This window comes from Staurois parvus, unplaced genomic scaffold (assembly GCF_062004578.1).
Source record: "Staurois parvus isolate SC_StPar_1 unplaced genomic scaffold, SC_StPar_1.0 ptg000282l, whole genome shotgun sequence".
In the NCBI taxonomy this organism is placed as follows: Eukaryota; Metazoa; Chordata; class Amphibia; order Anura; family Ranidae; genus Staurois; species Staurois parvus.
This window is the reverse complement of record NW_028318078.1, coordinates 12843585-12862104: the sequence shown is the minus strand read 5'-3', so window position 1 is coordinate 12862104 and position 18520 is coordinate 12843585. Positions and strand designations below refer to the sequence as shown.

The 18520-nt window shown below is 38.9% G+C and overlaps 1 protein-coding gene across 1 annotated transcript in view; it reads right to left on the bottom strand.

The window, feature by feature from the left end:
* CACNG2 (calcium voltage-gated channel auxiliary subunit gamma 2) overlaps positions 1 to 18520 on the bottom strand; it is a 197620-nt gene that overhangs the window by 101149 nt on the left and 77951 nt on the right. The window lies entirely within an intron of this gene.

Below are 18520 nucleotides of genomic sequence, written 5' to 3'. Positions count from 1 at the left end.
AGTTGCAGAGGTAAGCTGTGGCTGGGGGTTGAAGAGGCAAGCTGTGGACAAGGGGTGCAGAGCTCAGCTGTGGCCGGGGAGTGCAGAGCTGAGCTGTGGCCTGGAGGTGCAGAGGTGGGTTGCAACTCAGCTCACCTCTGCACCCCCCCCCCAGCCGCAGCTCACCTATGCACCCTGTCTGCAACTCACCTGTCAATGTACCTTTGCAACACCTGACTGCCGCTCACCTTTGCACATCCCCCCACTGCCCTCATAGAGTTAGCTAGCTTTGCAAAACAAAGCTGTCAGCAGCCGGCCCCTCTGTATAGTAATTCCCGTTTTGAGTCCTACCTTCCCACACAGTGCACCAAGTGCATTCACTCACCGCTCTGCCTCTTCCCCACTGGCCGGTGATCACCCTGGGGCATCAGTTTCCATGCATTAGGATGCAGGATGAGATTCCCCACCCTGCCACTAAACACACTGCACACTGCGCCCGCAGATATCTGTTCCTTGGTGTCACTTACAAGCAGGACTGTCACGTGCAAACACAAAAGCCGCACTTCTGTATTTACAAAAGACAGTAGATATTGGTGTGCACAGGGCCAGTGGCAGAACAGCGTTCCACCACGTTCCGGCTGAAAGAAAGCCCTGATCACAACTAGGTCTCATTTTCGGGGTAGGTCTTATACTTTAGCAATTCCCAAAAATAGTACTAGGTCTTATTTTCGGGGAAACAGGGTATATTCGGGGTGCCAATAACAATACATTGGCACTTGGATGTGGATCGCAAGGGCAGTGCATTCACCTGCGGTGCGGAAATGCACACAGAACCTTTTCCACACAACATTCTGATGTGAACCGGCCCTAAAAGAATATAACAAGGAAATTGTTTATGATTTACATGTCTTTAGCAAACTACATTCAGTTAGTTATGAATGAACTAAAACAGGCACAGTTTGAAAGTAGAACAACAGGAAAAAGTTGCATAAAGTAATACAAAATAGCTGTATAAATAGCACGAAAAAGAAAACTGTAAAACCCAGAGATAAAAAAATTTAAAAAATTTCAAGCCATTATAAGTGGACCCTGAAGAGCAGTAAAGCACAGCCACCATGTAGCAGTGCAAAGCAGGAAACTTAATCTGAGCATTTAATAAGCAAATATGGCTGCCCCATGTGCATACATCATTTCAAAATCTACAGAAACAATAAACATTAACAAAGACTGATAAGATTATTTCCATCAAGCTGATCTCTTACATGTATATCAATAAATTCATTGAAAAAAGCTATATATTTATAAGGTATCATTGTAGGTTTTTACATACATTTCACCCCCTGCTTTTCCTCATCTTGCAGGGCTAGTTAGAGAGTTGGATCCTGTGACTCATTTATGAATAAAGAGCAGCCTGGGCTTTCAAATCAATAATTACAATAAATGCAGCCACTATTATTATAATTCCAGAAGGGGGTGATTAATTGCTTGGCCGTTCAGAGTCTCAGTCACAGTTCCATGGTATCCCACTGTTGTTAGCAGCAGGAGGCTGGTAATACATAGAATTTAGCAGCAGGCCTGATTGGTGGCTTGTCCACAGTCACAGCATATATATATATAGAGAGAAAAGTATCAAGCCAAAGATATACAGACAGACCAAGGGGAAAATGGATATATAAATATATAATATGTATATGTCTGTGTTTACATGCAAGTTATAGGTATATACATACATATGGGTATGTGCTTGAATGAATTATAAACAATATCAGTTGGAACATACTGTTAATGTAAAAAACAGATAATCACAGACCAAGGTTCCCCTTGCATAAGTATTTGCATTAGTAGGATTTTGTTATTTTGGAGAGTTGCAAAAAAGCGGTATTAAACCCAAAACAAAACCCAAAACAAAAAATTTAATATATTGCAACTTGCTAATCTCTAGATGGTGGTTGCATTAGCCTTCCTCTCTTTTTGCCTATGTTTTCATTTGGTGATCTTGCCAGTAACATACCTCCTGTATCAGAGTGCCTATACTTTGGATGAAGAAGCAACAAAGACACCTTTGGGCAGCAGCATTCTCAGTCTAGGGGGGGGGAGTGTTAGATGTACTAGCAGATTTAGATACACTAACACAATGAAGCCAAACTCCAGCTAACACTTTATAAGCAGTTACATCAGCAGTTTTGTTTTTACTTTTGGGATAAAGGTATTGCATAAATAAGTAAAAACTGACCATTGGAAGTGCCTCTGTCATTGTTAAATGTAGTAAACAGGAAGTTGGGTCAGTGGTTTGTCATTTATTTAGAGTAATTTATTTGTGGTTATTTAATTTGTTGTTAAAGGACATGTTGGGTGGACTTTAATTTCACTTCATGGGTTTTTGTGGGATATTTATCACATTAAGGTGTCTATTTATCATGCAGAGGTAAATTACTGCTGCTCAGTTTTCTGACATCCCCTCTGAATGCCTGTTTGTGAAGCATGTAGATTGCTTCTCCTAAAGAGGAGTGAAAGAATCTTCAAACGCTTTGAACTCTAGAAAACGGCTGCTGTTACAGTAATCTCACGAGATATAGTGCGATTACAGTAAGAGATCAGTCAAACATACAGTTTAATAAGCAGCGGTAAATAACCGCTGTTTAGTTGGTTGCTCTCTCAGTGGAGACCACTCAGTACCTTACTACACTGCATACACTATGTACACACACACACACATACATAAACATCAACATATATATATATATATATATATATATATATATATATATTGTGGTACTACCCATTAGGGGTTGTGAAAGGTGGGGAGGAGGGCTTTTCCACTGTCAATAATCTTCCTCCTTCCTCCTCAGGATATATATGTGTGTGTGTGTGTGGAAAGTGCAGTATTTTATTGTATTTAGCACATTACTTTAACCGGTTCCCGCCCAGCCAATAGCACAAAAGCGGCCGGCAAAACACCTTGTCCCTCCGGGTGGACGCCATATGGCGTCCTTTCAGGCATGCGCAGTGCACCTGCCCGCAGGGCCGCTCTGCGGCACGATTTGTCACAGACAGATCTGTGTACCGGCCCCGTTTCCAGTACCATGTGACCTGCTGTGACCAATCACAGCAGGTCACATGACAGTTGTATACAATGGATGGCTTCCTTTCATGCCATCCATTGTATACCAGTGTGTCTAGCTGTGAATGGTCAAAGCGATCACATGCACAAGTTGGGCCAATCACAGCCCAGCTGTGTCATGTGATTAGCCGTAGCTAAGCACAAAAAAAAATCCTGAATGAATCGATGTCATTCAGGTAAATGCTTACTTATAGCAAAGTATTTCTTTGCTATAAGCAAATTGTGTAAAGAAAAAAAACTGATCACTTCCTCAAAGTAGTACAATGTTACTATGGTAACATTATTCTACTTTGGTCATTGTGAAATATGAAAAAAAATCTTAAAAAAAGAGAAAAAATGTAATAAAAAATTAAAAATAATAAAAAAAATAAATAAATAAAAATTATCATTTTTTTTCTGTACTGTCACCAGTCAGTGTCCCTGATCACCTCCATGCCAGTTATATGATGATGCTGTACTGCACTGGTGACAGTATGTAAAAAAAAAAATTGTGAAAATAATTTTTTTAATTTATTCATTTTCAAAACATTATGACAAAAAAATTACAACTTTAAAAAACTCGCCATGCCTCTTATGAAAAAGTCGGACTGTCTACTTTGCAAAAAGGGGTTATTTGGGGGATATCTGTACTGTTCTGACATTCTTGGACCTCAAGAAATTAGATTGGCTGTCAGTACTTCAGGATTGATCAATTTTCAGATATATCCCATAGTTTGTGAACTCTATAACTTTCCTACAAACTAAATAATACATCCTAATTTGGGTTATTTTCACCAAAGACATGTAGCAGAATACATCTTGTCCTAAATTTATGAAGAACAATTATCTATTTGCAAACTTTTATAACAGAAACTAAGAAAAACATGTTTTTTTTTTCAAAATTTCTGTCTTTTTTTGTTAATTTAGCAAAAAATAAAAACCACAGTGATGACTAAATACCACCAAAAGAAAGCTCTAGTTGTGTGAAGAAAATGATAAAATTTTAGTTTGGGTACAGTGTTGTATGACCGTGCAATTGTCATTTAAAGTATGAGTGCAATGAAACCTGAAAAGCCTGGGCAGGAAGGGGGTAAAAGTGTCCTGTATGGAAGCGGTTAATGTAATTTGTAGATTGAAAATTCATCTGAACTTAAATAAACATATTAAAGCTCATATGAGATTTTAGTGATTGGGTTTACATATATTTTAAATGAGGCTCTATATGTTTGCCTTTAGATCCTATACATTTGCCTTGAGATCCATATTCTCAATACAGTGGTGACCACACATGCTTAGAACACAATAGTGCAACTGAACCACAATACTAACCACATCAGAAAAATTATGGGATCATGGGGTTTACATATGACCATATGAATGTAAAGGTTTTCCTAAAGGAAAGCTGTGCTGAGAGAATTGTGGAGGCTGTCATTATTGACCTTCTCCTGAAAATCCTAATTGCCTGGCAGTCATACCTTTTCCTCTGACTCTAGTTCTTGTTGAGTTACTGACACGAAACATGCATGCAACTAAAAGTCAGAGCTCTCAATTTGAGCTTGGGTCTTTAACTGTGAATGTACTGAAGCCACCAAATAAGCATTACTGTCAGGCAACTAGCATTTCAGAAGCAGGGGGTCTAGACTGTCAACCTACATATTTCTGTTGGTCCAGGTTTTTCTTTAGGTTGAGCTTACCCAAACCGCAAACTATCTGTATACAACCTATTTGCTGCCAGTACAATCATTCATTTTATTCATTCTATAACTTTTCATTCTACAAGTATTCATTCTATAACTTGTATTGGACACTGGACAGGGTTTAGAATATTGCTTATATAACCTCAAAACACTAATGTCCAAACAAATGAATCAGGGTTTCAACCTATAATAGAACTCCCCTTTGCTTTTTTGTAGTGGAAGGAAAGTCCAGGCTGAAATCAAAGTGTTCACTATGTACTTTTTAATCATATGTGTATTAGTTCTGACACAGAACTGATTTTCTTTTAATATGGTAAGTCTGATGAATATCCTGTGTTAATTACAACATTTTAATTGCCAAACATTTATTATATGCTTTTTATCATTACCTATTGCATTTGTTGCAATAAATTGTAAAAATGTGAATGCTATTACTCTTCATAATTGATAATAATATTATTTGAGATCTACCTGAACAACATGAAAGAGATCAAAGATCACTGTTTCAGCGCCATTTAAAAAAAAGAAGACTAGCAAGGCCTAACTAAATAGCAAGGAAAATGCAGAAATATATAATAAAACAAATGTCACTGTAAAAATACAAACTTAGCATACCTTAAAAATGGACAGTGTTGGTCAGTAGGGCAGTGGACGGTGTCAGTAGGGCAGAGGTTGTTGTTAGTCAGTAGAGCAGTGGATGGGGTCAGTCAGCAGGGCTGTGGACGGTTTCAGTAGGGCAGAGGTTAGTGTCAGTCATGTAGAGCAGTGGATGGTGTCAGTGGGGTAGCGTTTGGTGTCTGTCAGTAGAGCAGTGGATGGTGTCAGTAGAGCAGTGGACAGTGTCAGTAGGGCAGAGATTTGGGTCAGTAGGGCAGTGGATGAAGTCAGTTTTTATTTTTACATTTTTATTTTTTAATATTTTTCGCAATTTATTGTGAAAGGGGAGCACTTGGGTGAAGGGCCAGGCAGCAAAAAAAAATGAGGAACAAGGGTGAAAGGGGCAGCGGGGGAGGCGTTTACTTGAACCGATCCCCTGGATTTTCCTCCTGCTGCAGCAATTGGCTGGGGATTGGGATTTTTAAAATACCTGTCCATGGGAGGAAAAGGGGAGAGAGGACACTGCTGGTGGGGGGGAAAGGGAGCTAGAGGTCAATGCTATGAAAGAGGACATTGCTTGGGGGAGGGAGGCAGAGGTCACTGCTATGGGGGAAGGGGGGCAGAGGACACTACTGTGAGGGGGAGGGTGATATGACAAGCGGTAGAGGACACTGCTATGGGGGTGGCCCTGCCCATAGCAGTGTCCTCTGCACATCACCTCCCCCCCCCCAGTATTGTCCTCTGCCCCCTCTATCTCCCATAGCAGTGATCTCTGGCCCCTTTCCCCCCCCAGCAGTGTCTTCTCCCCCCCTTCCCCCAGCCTCATCCACTGGTGCTGACATCCTCAGTGCACAGCGCAGAGCGGAAGGCAGCACAGCTAAGGATGGAGGGTGGGAGGAGGCACTGGCCAAATTAACTTTTCACATTAACCCACAGGTGATTGGTTGCTAGGTCGGTCACCTGCGGGGGGAGAGGGACCTGTTTGCGGTCTACCTGTCACCTGCCCGTGGTCTTCAGACCGCGATCCACAAGTTACCGACCACCGTTATAACTCATAATATTAATAACTGACTCTAAGAGTGTAACCATGCTTTCCTTGGTTGTTTTTTTTTATCTTAACTAGTAAATCATGCAAAAACAACTTTATTTTCCTTTTTAAGTGACCCTACAGGCTGGTAATCTGGCTTTAAATCACAGATCCAGGATATGTATGTTGCAAATGAATATCAGAAGAGTGTCTGAATTCTTTATCTCTGCGCTCATTGTCAGTCGATAATTTACTAAAGGCAAATAGACTGTGCACTTTGCAGTTGTGCAGTTGCATTCATTTTCCCCAAAACTTAGTGATTGTGGTGAAGCTTCACTTTGTAAGGAATACCCAATCAGGTGCAAGGAAAATTTAAAAAAACACAGCACTTTTGCTTGCACTTGATTAGATGATGGAAATCTTCACCGTATTCTCTAAGCTCTGAGGAAGATTAATACACCAAAGTGCACAGTGTATTTGCACTTAGTAAGCCAACTCCAGTGACTCAGGAAGCAGAGCAGGAACTATATCAGCATGATAGCCAGGCAACTAATATTTTTAGAAGGAATAGTCAGAAATGGTAGCCAACATGATCCTCATGATAGCTGTCCTTTAACTGTCAGAAAAAAATGCAAACTACAGATTCCTGTTTGTAGGGATAGCTTTAAATCATCATAAAAGTTCTGTAGAAAAATGTTCTAAAACAGACAAACTATCTGGTAATTCCCAGAGGAATTAAAAATAATCTAAAATCTGTAATTTACTTCTCTGTATTTATTCTGAAATATACGTCTTTCTCTAGTTTTTTCAAATGTTGTGAAGTATATGAATATGAATAAACAACCTGTTAAACATCTTTAAAAATATTGCATTACAATTTTCTTTTGAAAGTTGCTCATCTGTTTATGTTACCCTATATAAGCATAATGTCTAGCTTTTAGTCGATGGATAACCAAGGAAATATTGAGAAAATGTGGTAGGGGTTTATTTTTCTTACTGATTTATTTTATATTATTTATTTGCAGTGAATGTTATCTAAAGGCCATTTGATATTATGCTACTGAAAGGAAACTATGCAATCACAGCAACTATGCTAAAAACTGTACAGCAATAAACATAGCAAGTATTCTTTTTGTGTGCATATCTTCATTTCTCTTGTACCTTCATGTATAGCTTTCATGTGTAATAAATTGTTCTTTTGAACCGTCAGCCCTGAATACGTAAGTTTTCAGATAATGTACATAGATGAAAAATACTAAAATAAGATGAAATGTATAGGTCAATGACTTTGTCCTTTTGCAATAGCACAAACTGATATTTAAGTATTACTTTCTCGTGGATACTGTGCATTGGGAACAATTTATCACAATCTACATTTCAAAAATTCTGCAACTGTAGATAGTCTTGTCAGTCATCCATATGCAAACATCAAAGGACTAGCCAAAACTTGTTTGGATGTTTTTATATCTGAAATTGCAGGCACTCTAGCCTAGCATCATTTGGCAGGCCCTTTAATAGAATTGGCCATACATGTGTAGAAAATCCAAATGTATGCCGCTAAAGTCAAATATCCATTATGCCAACTGACATTCCAGATTAGCAGATAGATGCTGAATGTTACTTATTTACTGTAAAGTATAAAAGATACAGGCAACATAGCATCAAAGGATTTCAAGGTGTATTGCTGAAAATTGTATGTGTGATGTATGTGTATGGCAATCTTCACTGTTATGCTACGTGATATAACAATATACAGTGTATTCATAAAGTATTTAGACCCCTTTAACTTTTTTAAATTTTGTTATGTTGCAGCCTGATACTATAGTTATTATTATTATTATTATTATTATTATACAGGATTTACATAGCACCAACAGTTCGTGCAGCGCTTTACAAAATGAAGGTAGACATTACTGTTACAATACAATTTAGTACAAGAGGAATCAGAGGGTCCTGCTCGTTAGAGTTTACAATCTAAGAGGGAGGGTCAAGTAGCTGTGGGGTAGTAGCTGTGGGGGGTGAACTGATGGAGAAAGTAAAAACACAGTTTATTAGTTAGAAGCAGGATAGGCTTCTTTAGAGAAGGGTTTTCAGGGATCATCTAAAGATGGATAGATTAGGAGATAGTCGGATAGATTGGGGTACGAAGTTCCATAGTATGGGAAAAGCTTGGGAGACGTTTTGGAGGCGAGCATGGGAGGAGGTGACACAGGAACCAAAGAGTAGGAAGTCTTGGGAAAACAGAAGAGAGCAGATTGGTTGGTATTTTGAGACCAAGTTAGTGATGTAGCTGGGGGCTGAGTTGTGGATGGGTTTGTAAGTTGTTGTTAGTGCTTTGAATTTTATTTGTTAGCTGAGTGGAAGCCAGTGGAGGGATTGGCAGAGAAGGGTACTAGACACTGAACGGTTGGCAAGGTGGATGAGACTGGCAGCAGCATTCATGATGGACTGAAGAGGGGATAGCCTATGTAAAGGTAAGCCAATGAAGAGGGAGTTGCAGTAGTCATTGTTTAAATGCATTATTTTCTCATTAATCTATACTAAGTACCTCATAATGGTAAAGTGAAAACTGAATTTTAGAAATTTTTGCAAATTTATGAAAAAGGAAAAACTGAAATATCAGAATGGCAAAGTATTCAGCTTTTGTAACAACACTTGAAATTTAGCTCAGATGCCTCCCATTTCTCTTGATTGTTGCTGAGATATTTCTACATCTTGATTGGAGTCCTCCTGTGGTAAATTAAATTGATTGGATATGACTTGTAAAGGCACACACCTCTCTATAAAAGACCTCACAGCTGACAATGCATACTGTATCAGAGAAAAAGCCATGAGGTCAAAAGAACTGCCTGCAGAGTTCAGAGACATGATTGTTGCAAGGCACAGATTTGGGGAAGGGTACAAAATATTTCTGCTGCACCAATGGTTCCCAAGAGCACAGTGGCCTCCATAATTCTCAAATGCAACAAGTTTGGCACAACCAGGACTCTTCCAAGAGCTGGTCGCCTGGCCAAACTGAGCAATCAGGGAAGAAGGGCCTTAGTAAGAGAGGTGACCAAGAACGCAACGGTCACTCTAACTGCGCTCCAGAGATCCTGTGTGGAGATGGGACAACATTCCAGAAGGACAACCATCACTGCAGCCCACCACCGATCTGGGCTTTATAGCAGAGTGGCTAAACAGTAGTCTCTCCTCAGTGCATAACACATGGAAGCCCACTTAGAATTTGCAAAAAAGCTCCCCGTGGATTCATTGGAAGACCTCTTCTGTTATGCGAGCTTTGCTGGTTTCTTAACAAACACCAGTAACTCAGTCTGGTGAGCGTTTAATGAACAATTTGGTGGTGGTCATCACTAATTTGTGGTGAATCACGTTGGAGCACCACAAAGAAATATTAATTTCTGCACAGTATTTTTTTTTTAGTTATTTGCACTTTCTGGACTTTTTTTTTGGAGAAAGACATTTATAGACTTGATTGATAAAAGACAAAGCATACATTTTTTTCGTATAATTTTATTGATATTAAAAGAGCACTTGACACCTTATTTAAAATAATACCACACTGGATGTTAATTATTTGTTGATGATATGTACAGTATTATAATTTTTGAAGATTTTTTACTAATTTTGGTTTGATAATAGTTGTATAGAGATCAGAGCTAGCGCTGTTAATATGGTTTCTATACTAAAAAGATTTTGCTACACTTTCTTTGAAACAGCTGCTGCACTGATTTATAATGCTGTGGCACAGTTCATCAATATCTGCTGTGCAACATAACAAAATTGAAAAAAGTGAAGGGGGTCTGAATACTTTATGAATACACTGTATGTATATAATTTCAACATTCATAAGGGTTGATTTTCTAAAGCAATAGAAACTTCTTACTTTGTAAAAATGAATGTTAACTGCATTTATTAAATACAATGAAGTCGTGTTCATCGCAATCATCCAATCAAATGCAAAAAAAAAATCAATTTACCTGGCACAGTGATCCTGATAAACTAAAGGAATAGATTGTGTTCAAGTGAAAATTCACTTTGCAAAGAATACTCAATCATAGTCAAATTTAAAAAAAATAAAAAATTCCTTACTTGTCCATTGAGGGACAGAGGAATTCTTAGAGACCTGGGTTATAGTGCCATGTACAGGAAAAATGGACCCTGGCACAAAGAACTGTTGACCAACACAGTATAACTTTGCTCACAACCATCATGTTTCAGTCTTTCTCTAGTGTCCTCAGGAGACTGGACTTGTTATCTTCAGTTCTGTTGTTCTCTGTTTATTTGGAAAATGTTCTGTAAATTAACAGGTAGATTCAGGCCAGTTATATAAAATATTGGAAGACTATCCAGTCAGTTCTCCAATGTTCTTTCTTTCTTCGACAGCCCATAATTTCTGAAGGTTTGTCCAGTCATCTACATCTGCTGGTAGATTCAAGGTGGATATGGAAATCCTTTGACTGACCAATGTATTCAATTCCAGTCTTTCTCTGTGGCCACTATGCATTTTTAGTTTGCCTGATACTGGTTGAGCCCTTTATCTGGCTTTTTCATTGCCTTTGGTATCGTAGTACATCTGGGCAGTTGGGTGGGTCTTAAATCTTAGATTGTTTTGTTTGGCCTTCAGTTCTGTCTCTGGCGAGGAGAGGTGGGGTCACTCTGCATATGCAAGTGTACTGCAGGACTTAGTTCTATTTGGTTCGTGTATGATGGTCTGGTTCAGCTGTATGCTGGGGACCTCCTCTCACCCATGGATCATTACTGTCTCTTTTACCCCCTCCTCTGCTAAATCCATTTCTGACATGCTGAACTTCTCCTGTGCGGATCAGGTTCCCTCTGCAGATCCATTTTTAGATGGTTACTAAAGTGTTACTAAACTGCATTCACTATATCTGTCTCCCACAGTACATGGAACATGCTTTTTCTTTAGTAAATATAAGCTGCTAAATACCATTTCTCATAAGCAGTATATAGCAGTTTTGTGACTTCTATCAATGTCTGGCCAAGCACAGGTTAAAGCTTGTAGGAGGAGTATTTTTTATCACATCTGACTGTCTTATGAAGCTGTATGACCCCTGTCCCTCTGTCTGGACTGATCTGATAGGCTCTGTGCAATTACACGCACCGTCCCAAGAAAAAAAAACACTCTCTAGCAATACACACCAAACTGAGTAGTGCAGAGTGCCTCCTAGGGCTCTCCACAATCAGAAGATGGATTGGGGACTGTGGAAGAAAGGGGAGGATCAGAGAAGACAGGAACAAACTGCCTTTTTACATAATGTGGAGGATTAACCCCTTAGGTTTCACAGTGAGTATTACAAGCATGCTTTATTGCATATACAGACTGATTTTACTGTTGTGAGTTTAGTAACACTTTAAACCCTCTCTAAAGACAGAATTGTTCAGATCAATTTCTGTCTGCTATGTCCATATCTGGGAATTTGTTTTTTTACATATTATGCCAGTCAGTTTTACCCTTTAAATTAATGGTATTGATGGCTCCTGCTTATGAATGTACCTTGTTAAACCATGGAATATGAGTGGATGAATGGATGTCATTTTTCATTTCAGCTGTGTTGGTCTGCTAAAATCTTCAAATTTTTGCTTTTGCTTAGTTCTCCTGTCAGTACCCATGCATGGGCACCCTAGGTAATGTTCTGAACTTTGGAATTCTTAAGGTCTTTGAGGAACATTTCTTTGGTTTGATTGTAGATACTATTTATCTAGAATGCTTCAATAGCACCCATCTTTCTAAGCAGAAAAAGCCTAAGGAATAGACTAATAGTATTCCCTCTCTTTGGCTGTTAAGAAAGGTTCTTTTTGTTTCTTTGTCAAGACCCTCCATTCTGGTTCCTGGTCCACCCACAAGCTCTAGCACTCACATGCTGCCAAATCCTGAGACAAGCATTCTTTGACAAGCAGGTGTGCTCCCACTTTCCAGAGTGGAGGGACACCCTGGCAACTTGCATCTTTGGTGCTTGGGTGAAGGAGGCTGTATCCCAGGGCTACAAACTGGAGTTACTTCCTGCGCCCTTATTGGTTTCTTAACTCTAGACTTTCTCTGTCACCTCACAGATTAGTAGATCTCCATTAAGCAGAAAGGTAGAAAGCAGAAAATCCATCATATCTGTCATCGTCTCCCTTCACTAGGGAGGTTTTTTGACTTCTGTGGACATTAAGGATGTGTACCTGCAAATCCCCATGTTTCCAGAACATCTACATTTCCTATATTTTGCTGTGGTGTTCCTACATTACCAGCTCAGGATCCTGTCCTGTGGCCTCTCCTCTGCAACTCAGGTGTAGACCAACATATTAGTCCTGCTGTCCTCTTATGGCATCCCTATTGTTGGATACTTAGATGACCTCCTGTTGACAGAACAGTCAGTGTGGCTCTGGCGGACAACATGACTTTGAATATTCTGTTGGATCCTGAGCCTTCAGAAATTGTTGCTTGAGCCAATTCATTGACAGCTTTAGCTACCGATTAGATTATGTATCCCTGTAATGCCTATAAAATGTGTTGGCCTTGGACCCTTTGTTTCTCGGGTAATTTTTACAATAAAGCATTGTTGCCCAAATGCCAGGGGCATGAGAGGTTACTGATGTCATTTCTGTAAGCCAAAGGAACAGAGTCAATAAAGTGGTATAAATAGGGCCACAGAAGATATAAACCAATAAAGTGAACAAATAAACCAGCTGCAAAACCTGTCCTATAAAAATAGGGTGCATAAAATATTAAAAAAATAGATTGCGCTAATTTAAACATACCTCCCCCAAAAAAAATTAAATATAAAATGTGAAAAATCATATATAAATCATATACAGTCCAGAAAAATATTATGTGACAAATAAAAAAGTGTCCAACAAATTTCACCATGTGTAAATCCACCACCAAATAAATTGAATAAACTCACCAGAGCAATATGCTGATCAAGTTATAAATCAGCATAAATGCTTTCTGCTCTGCGAGCAATAATCTGCAAGATGATGAGACAACACTTGGAACCTGATATCTGGTCTCCAGGGGGTAATACTCTGCAGGGAATGTGTACCATATGGATCCACTTCGTTAAGAAACCACCAAATCCTTTGGATATTCAGACCTCCACTCGAGATATAAGAGAACAGAAACTCATGGTGCAGTACTTCTTAAAACTTCTGATTTATTAAAACACATTGCACTTACAAAAAACGGTGTCCCAGCCGACACCAGCACAAACAGCGTGATTTGGTGGTTTAATAACGAAGTGGATCCATATGGTACACATTCCCTGCAGACTATTACCCCCTGGAGACCAGATATCAGGTTCCAAGTGTTGTCTCATCATCTTGCAGATTATTGCTCTCAGAGCAGAAAGCGTTTATGCTAATTTATAACTTGATCAGCATATTGCTCTGGTGAGTTCATTCAATTTATTTGGCGGTGGATTTCCACATGGTGAAATTTGTTGGACACTTTTTTATTTGTCACATAATATTTTTCTGGACTTTATATGATTTGTGTATGATTTTTCACATTTTATATTTAAAGGAACACAGTCACAAGATATTGTGCTGAGAGCAAGATAAAAACTTGTTTATGGAATGGAACGTGTCTATGACATCTAGTAACCTCACATTAGAAGATAAAAACCTGTTTAAAGATGTCTACTTGCTTGAGAAGTTAGAAATCTTTAAGTTTAGGGTAGATGAGAAGAAGTTTAGGGTAGATAACAAGCTAAAGTGTGACTTTTTAGAAAAAGAATATGGTGGCTGAGCGTGACTCTGTTATCCCCGCAGGACCTTTCTGCTAGCTCCTCTTGAGGTGGCTGTGGCGCACACCCGCTATTGGTAAGCTTCCAGAAAAATGGTTTAAAAGCCAGAAGTCCAAGCGAGATTATTGGAAGCCTCCTAGGTGCTAGGGGACGCTCTGATGATGGGATTTTAGCCAAGGCTATATTGGCTCATCAATTGGTCGCGCTTACGGCTTCCCCGTGACCCCCTGGGCAGTATGGTTCCGATGGGATTTGTTCCTTCCAGCTTCTAACATAGCTTTGGTAATGTATTAATTCTATGCTGTGATGCTGTCAAATGATGTGTCTATTTCATGCTGTAATGCTCACATTATTATTGGTGTGTGTTATTATGCAGATTGTGATGACTATAAGATATATCCTCCTGTGTCGTGTGATATTAAAAGTGGAGGTTTTGACAGTGCAAAAATATTGCAGCTGGATTCTGTTATATCTTGGAGTGCCGAGTGAATGCTATGATGTGCCAGGGCAGGTGTTCATTAGGTAGAGGGTCATTCACATGCATAGAATATGTAATGGTTTAAATGCTAATTAAAAGGTACCTGCATGACTACATGTTGATTGTGTGCGTGTATATGACTTGCTTTTAGTTATTGCCCCTAGCATTTGCCGTTACAATCCCTGAGGTAAAAAAACGCATTGTGCAATCTAGAGATTGCAAACAAAGCAACATTTTAATGGTAGCTTCACTTTCTTGAAAAAAACAATGCAAAATAAACATGTAGCATATACAATTGCTACACAAGCCATATTACAGTTTAATGTTATTGAAATTTGCTTTCATTTTCAATCTGCAGCTGCTGTAATTTTCTGCAAAATGCAATGCAATATGGCAACCATTAGTGTTCAGAACACCCCCAAAACTTATATTTCTGCTTGTGTTATTGGGTCGCTGATTTCCCGAAAAGTCTGCTCTATAACTCAAATTTTAGGCATCCTCTGCAATAGGAATTTTAGTTTTGTTACTGCTCAAGGGTTAAATGCTTCTAAAAGGATACATTCTTTTCTTAGCATTTCTCATTTGAACACTGAGAGTGCACCAGGTGATTAAATGAATCAGAGCCTCCCATTCAGATTTGGTGTGCAAAAGGACATGGTAAAACAAACAGCTATTTCTTCAGAGCAGCAAGAGGTAGGAATCTGCTACAAAGTTTGATACAATTCATGCAATGTACATTGATCACTCAGAGGGTTTTTTTTCTCTTTCTCAACAAAAGAGAAAAAAAAATCTAACAAATTCCTTCATTTACATCATAGGATGTTTGGTGGGAGGGTGGGGACATCATCAGGAACCAGCTTAAATTCATGAAGTGTATAACAATCTCTATGCAGAGTACCAGCTGCTCAAATGTGCCACCTATGTATGGGACAGGATGAGTTCTTTGAAGCAAATAAGCTCAATTTACAAAGCTGTCCCACGTGGTTAAGGCACTCTGATTTAGCCATGTGACTGTAACTTTCAAATCTTATTTGGACTGTCACTTTTTTTAAATAAATTGACTTATAGTGTTGTAGCTTTGTTAATTGAGCCTAAAGTAACTTGATGTTAAAGGTATACAAAAAGCACATGTCCAAAATCAAGGCTGTAGCTATACAGTGGGCCCAAATGCAGAATGTGAGCCAAAGACTACTGAGATCTATAAAGCCCACAATACAGACAAATGTGTGCTGCCTCTTTTAGCTGATAAAGACATCATGGTAATTCAACTGGAGCAGCAAAGGGTAGACAGTATACATATGATCATTAGTCAGGGTCACAGCTGGACCTCCCATGGAGCTTTAGAACTGATAATAGTTGATACCCCAGATACCCCTCTGGCTATGCCACTGGTCAAGGGATTATGTTTTCAAATTGACCTTCTGTTTGCGTGCGAATCTGTCTCCGAAAAGGGCTTGAAATTATCAATTCACTGAGGGATTTTCATAAAAGAACACAGGCTAAAATAGGGCAATGTAGGCACTTTGCATATTTCCTGCTAAGGTGTGCATTATTTATAAAGCATGATTCTGCACTGTTTTCATAGGTAAATAACAAAGATGCATTTTATTGTTAAATAAAGCAAAGAAACCACCCTTTTTCCAGCTTACACTGCTTTATTTGCACCCTACTGTGTATGTGTGTGCAGAAGTCTACTTCCTTAGACAGGCTATTCCATATCTAAAGAGACTGTTGTTGTGTCCTGAATGGGCAAAGTGACAGGGTCTCTTTAAACCCCACCCCCTGACCCAGTTATACTTACCTTTCACAAGCAGAATCATAGGAGCCACTGCGTCATACTCAGTGCTTCCTGCTATAGGGGAGCATGTGAACTTCTTCCGTTATCCAGTGCTCAGGCCTATCAGAGCCAAACAATGTAGTCTGGAAAGGAAACGTTATCAATCCTATGTGAACTCCGATGGCATGGATATAACACAGGTTAGGACAGCAGAAGAAAAGACCAGCAGGGGAGTGGATGTGAGATGGGGTGGAGCTTTTTAACCTCCCTGGTGGTCTAATTATGTCAATATTTTTGAATGTCAAAGCAGTACATTGTTTTGCATGCAAATTTGTTGTTTTATATTGTAGGCCTGTAATTCTTAGGAATAACTCACTTAAATCTGTCCAAACAAGAGTCTAGTAAACATCCCCGGTATGATAAAGTTTGAAACACGAAATCAGAATTTATACTAATAATAATAAATAATTATAAAAAAAAATAATAATAATAAATTTAATTCAATAATGTAATCAAACCAAAAACACTGAAATTTGAAATAAAGCACTAAGATCGCACATCACTGAGCTCAGTTGCAGAATCGGCGCTGCCGTCACTTTCAGTGTCTGATGACAAATTTCCCCACGAATCACTATAGCTCAATTCTGCAAGCGATTCTAATTCACTATTGCTGTTTTCTAGCTGGTCTAAAACCGCTTTTGACCTAAAGGGACGCTTTTTGGATGCCATGGATGTTCTCAAGTTTCCAGGCAGAAAGAACGGTAAAAGTGCAGGCAGAGCACTGGACAAAGCACTAGGGACAAAATTTAGGTGAAATGGTTTGATACAGTAATGCAATCATAACAGATTACAATGTATTGTGTGTATGTCATGTTTTTTACTTTTTTTAATCTCCTGCCGGTTCGTGACGCTTGCAGGGAAGGAAAACTGGAAGACGGATGCCGGTATCGGCAGGAAGACATGGCCAGAGGACACAGTGGGAGGACATCGCGGGATCGCAGGACAAGGTAAATTACACTACAGTGTAATCCCAAATGTGGCTCAGGGTTACCGCTTTTGGTACTGAAAATTAACCTCGAGTCACACTTGGGATTACCGTCAGGGAGGGAAAGAGTTTTTCATTTAATTGACAACAGAGGGACAGTCTCTTTAATAAAGTTTTTTTTTTTAACAGTTTTTCCTTTTCTGTGCAGTGGACATTCTTAAAGTCAAGGGAGGACTTGATGTATTAAAGTGAAATGAGTTTGTGCAGGATAGAATACTACAGAACACTTGCATAGCAAGATGTCACAAGCTCATGAATGTATGTGCCTAAAGCAATGCAATACATGAACCTATCTAACAATCGCATATTGAAGTTCAATGTGTATGTAAGGTGCATTAAAGCCCACTTGAATGTTCAGTTTAAATAAGCTAAATAAAATTTTTTTTGAACTAAAGTTGTGCAAAGTCTTACAATCAATTTTCTTCAGAAAGCAGCTATAAGTAGAAAAACATGTCCCCTCCCCATTTTTTCCCTCCAGTAACACCACTGATGCAGTGGTCATAAGTGAAAAAAATACCTGCTGATTTAACCAGAAATCTTGTGAGCCCAATACCTTCCAGCATTCTTTGCCTGTGCATAAGGAGGGGTTATGGTGATGAAGAGGGGGGAGGAGATGAGGGTAGGTCTGTGTCCTTTGTAATCTATCATAATTTACATAGGCAGGGCTGACACCACCTGCTTAGGAATTCAAAGAGATGTTGTTATATCAAAGAGGAAGGTACTGTAGGAGCACAATATGTTTCTGGCCTGTCAACAGTTACTTTTTTGTACTGACATGGAAATGTGCACATATTTCACTGATGTAGTAAATATGTTTTTATTTATTTTACTTTGACATAGGCTTTAATGAAAAAAAGGTTATGGTTAAGTTTTTATGGTTACTAAATATTATTAAAAAAGCTGTGTTTAAACATAAAAACCCAAAATATACAGGTACCAACTAACAAAAAGGTGGGTGATATAATAAAGAATGCGTTTCAGGGGTTATAGAAACTAGAAACCACGAGTCCTAATAGTGATGGATGGTGTATATGATATTCACTTCCATGTCTGTATATGAAATCTG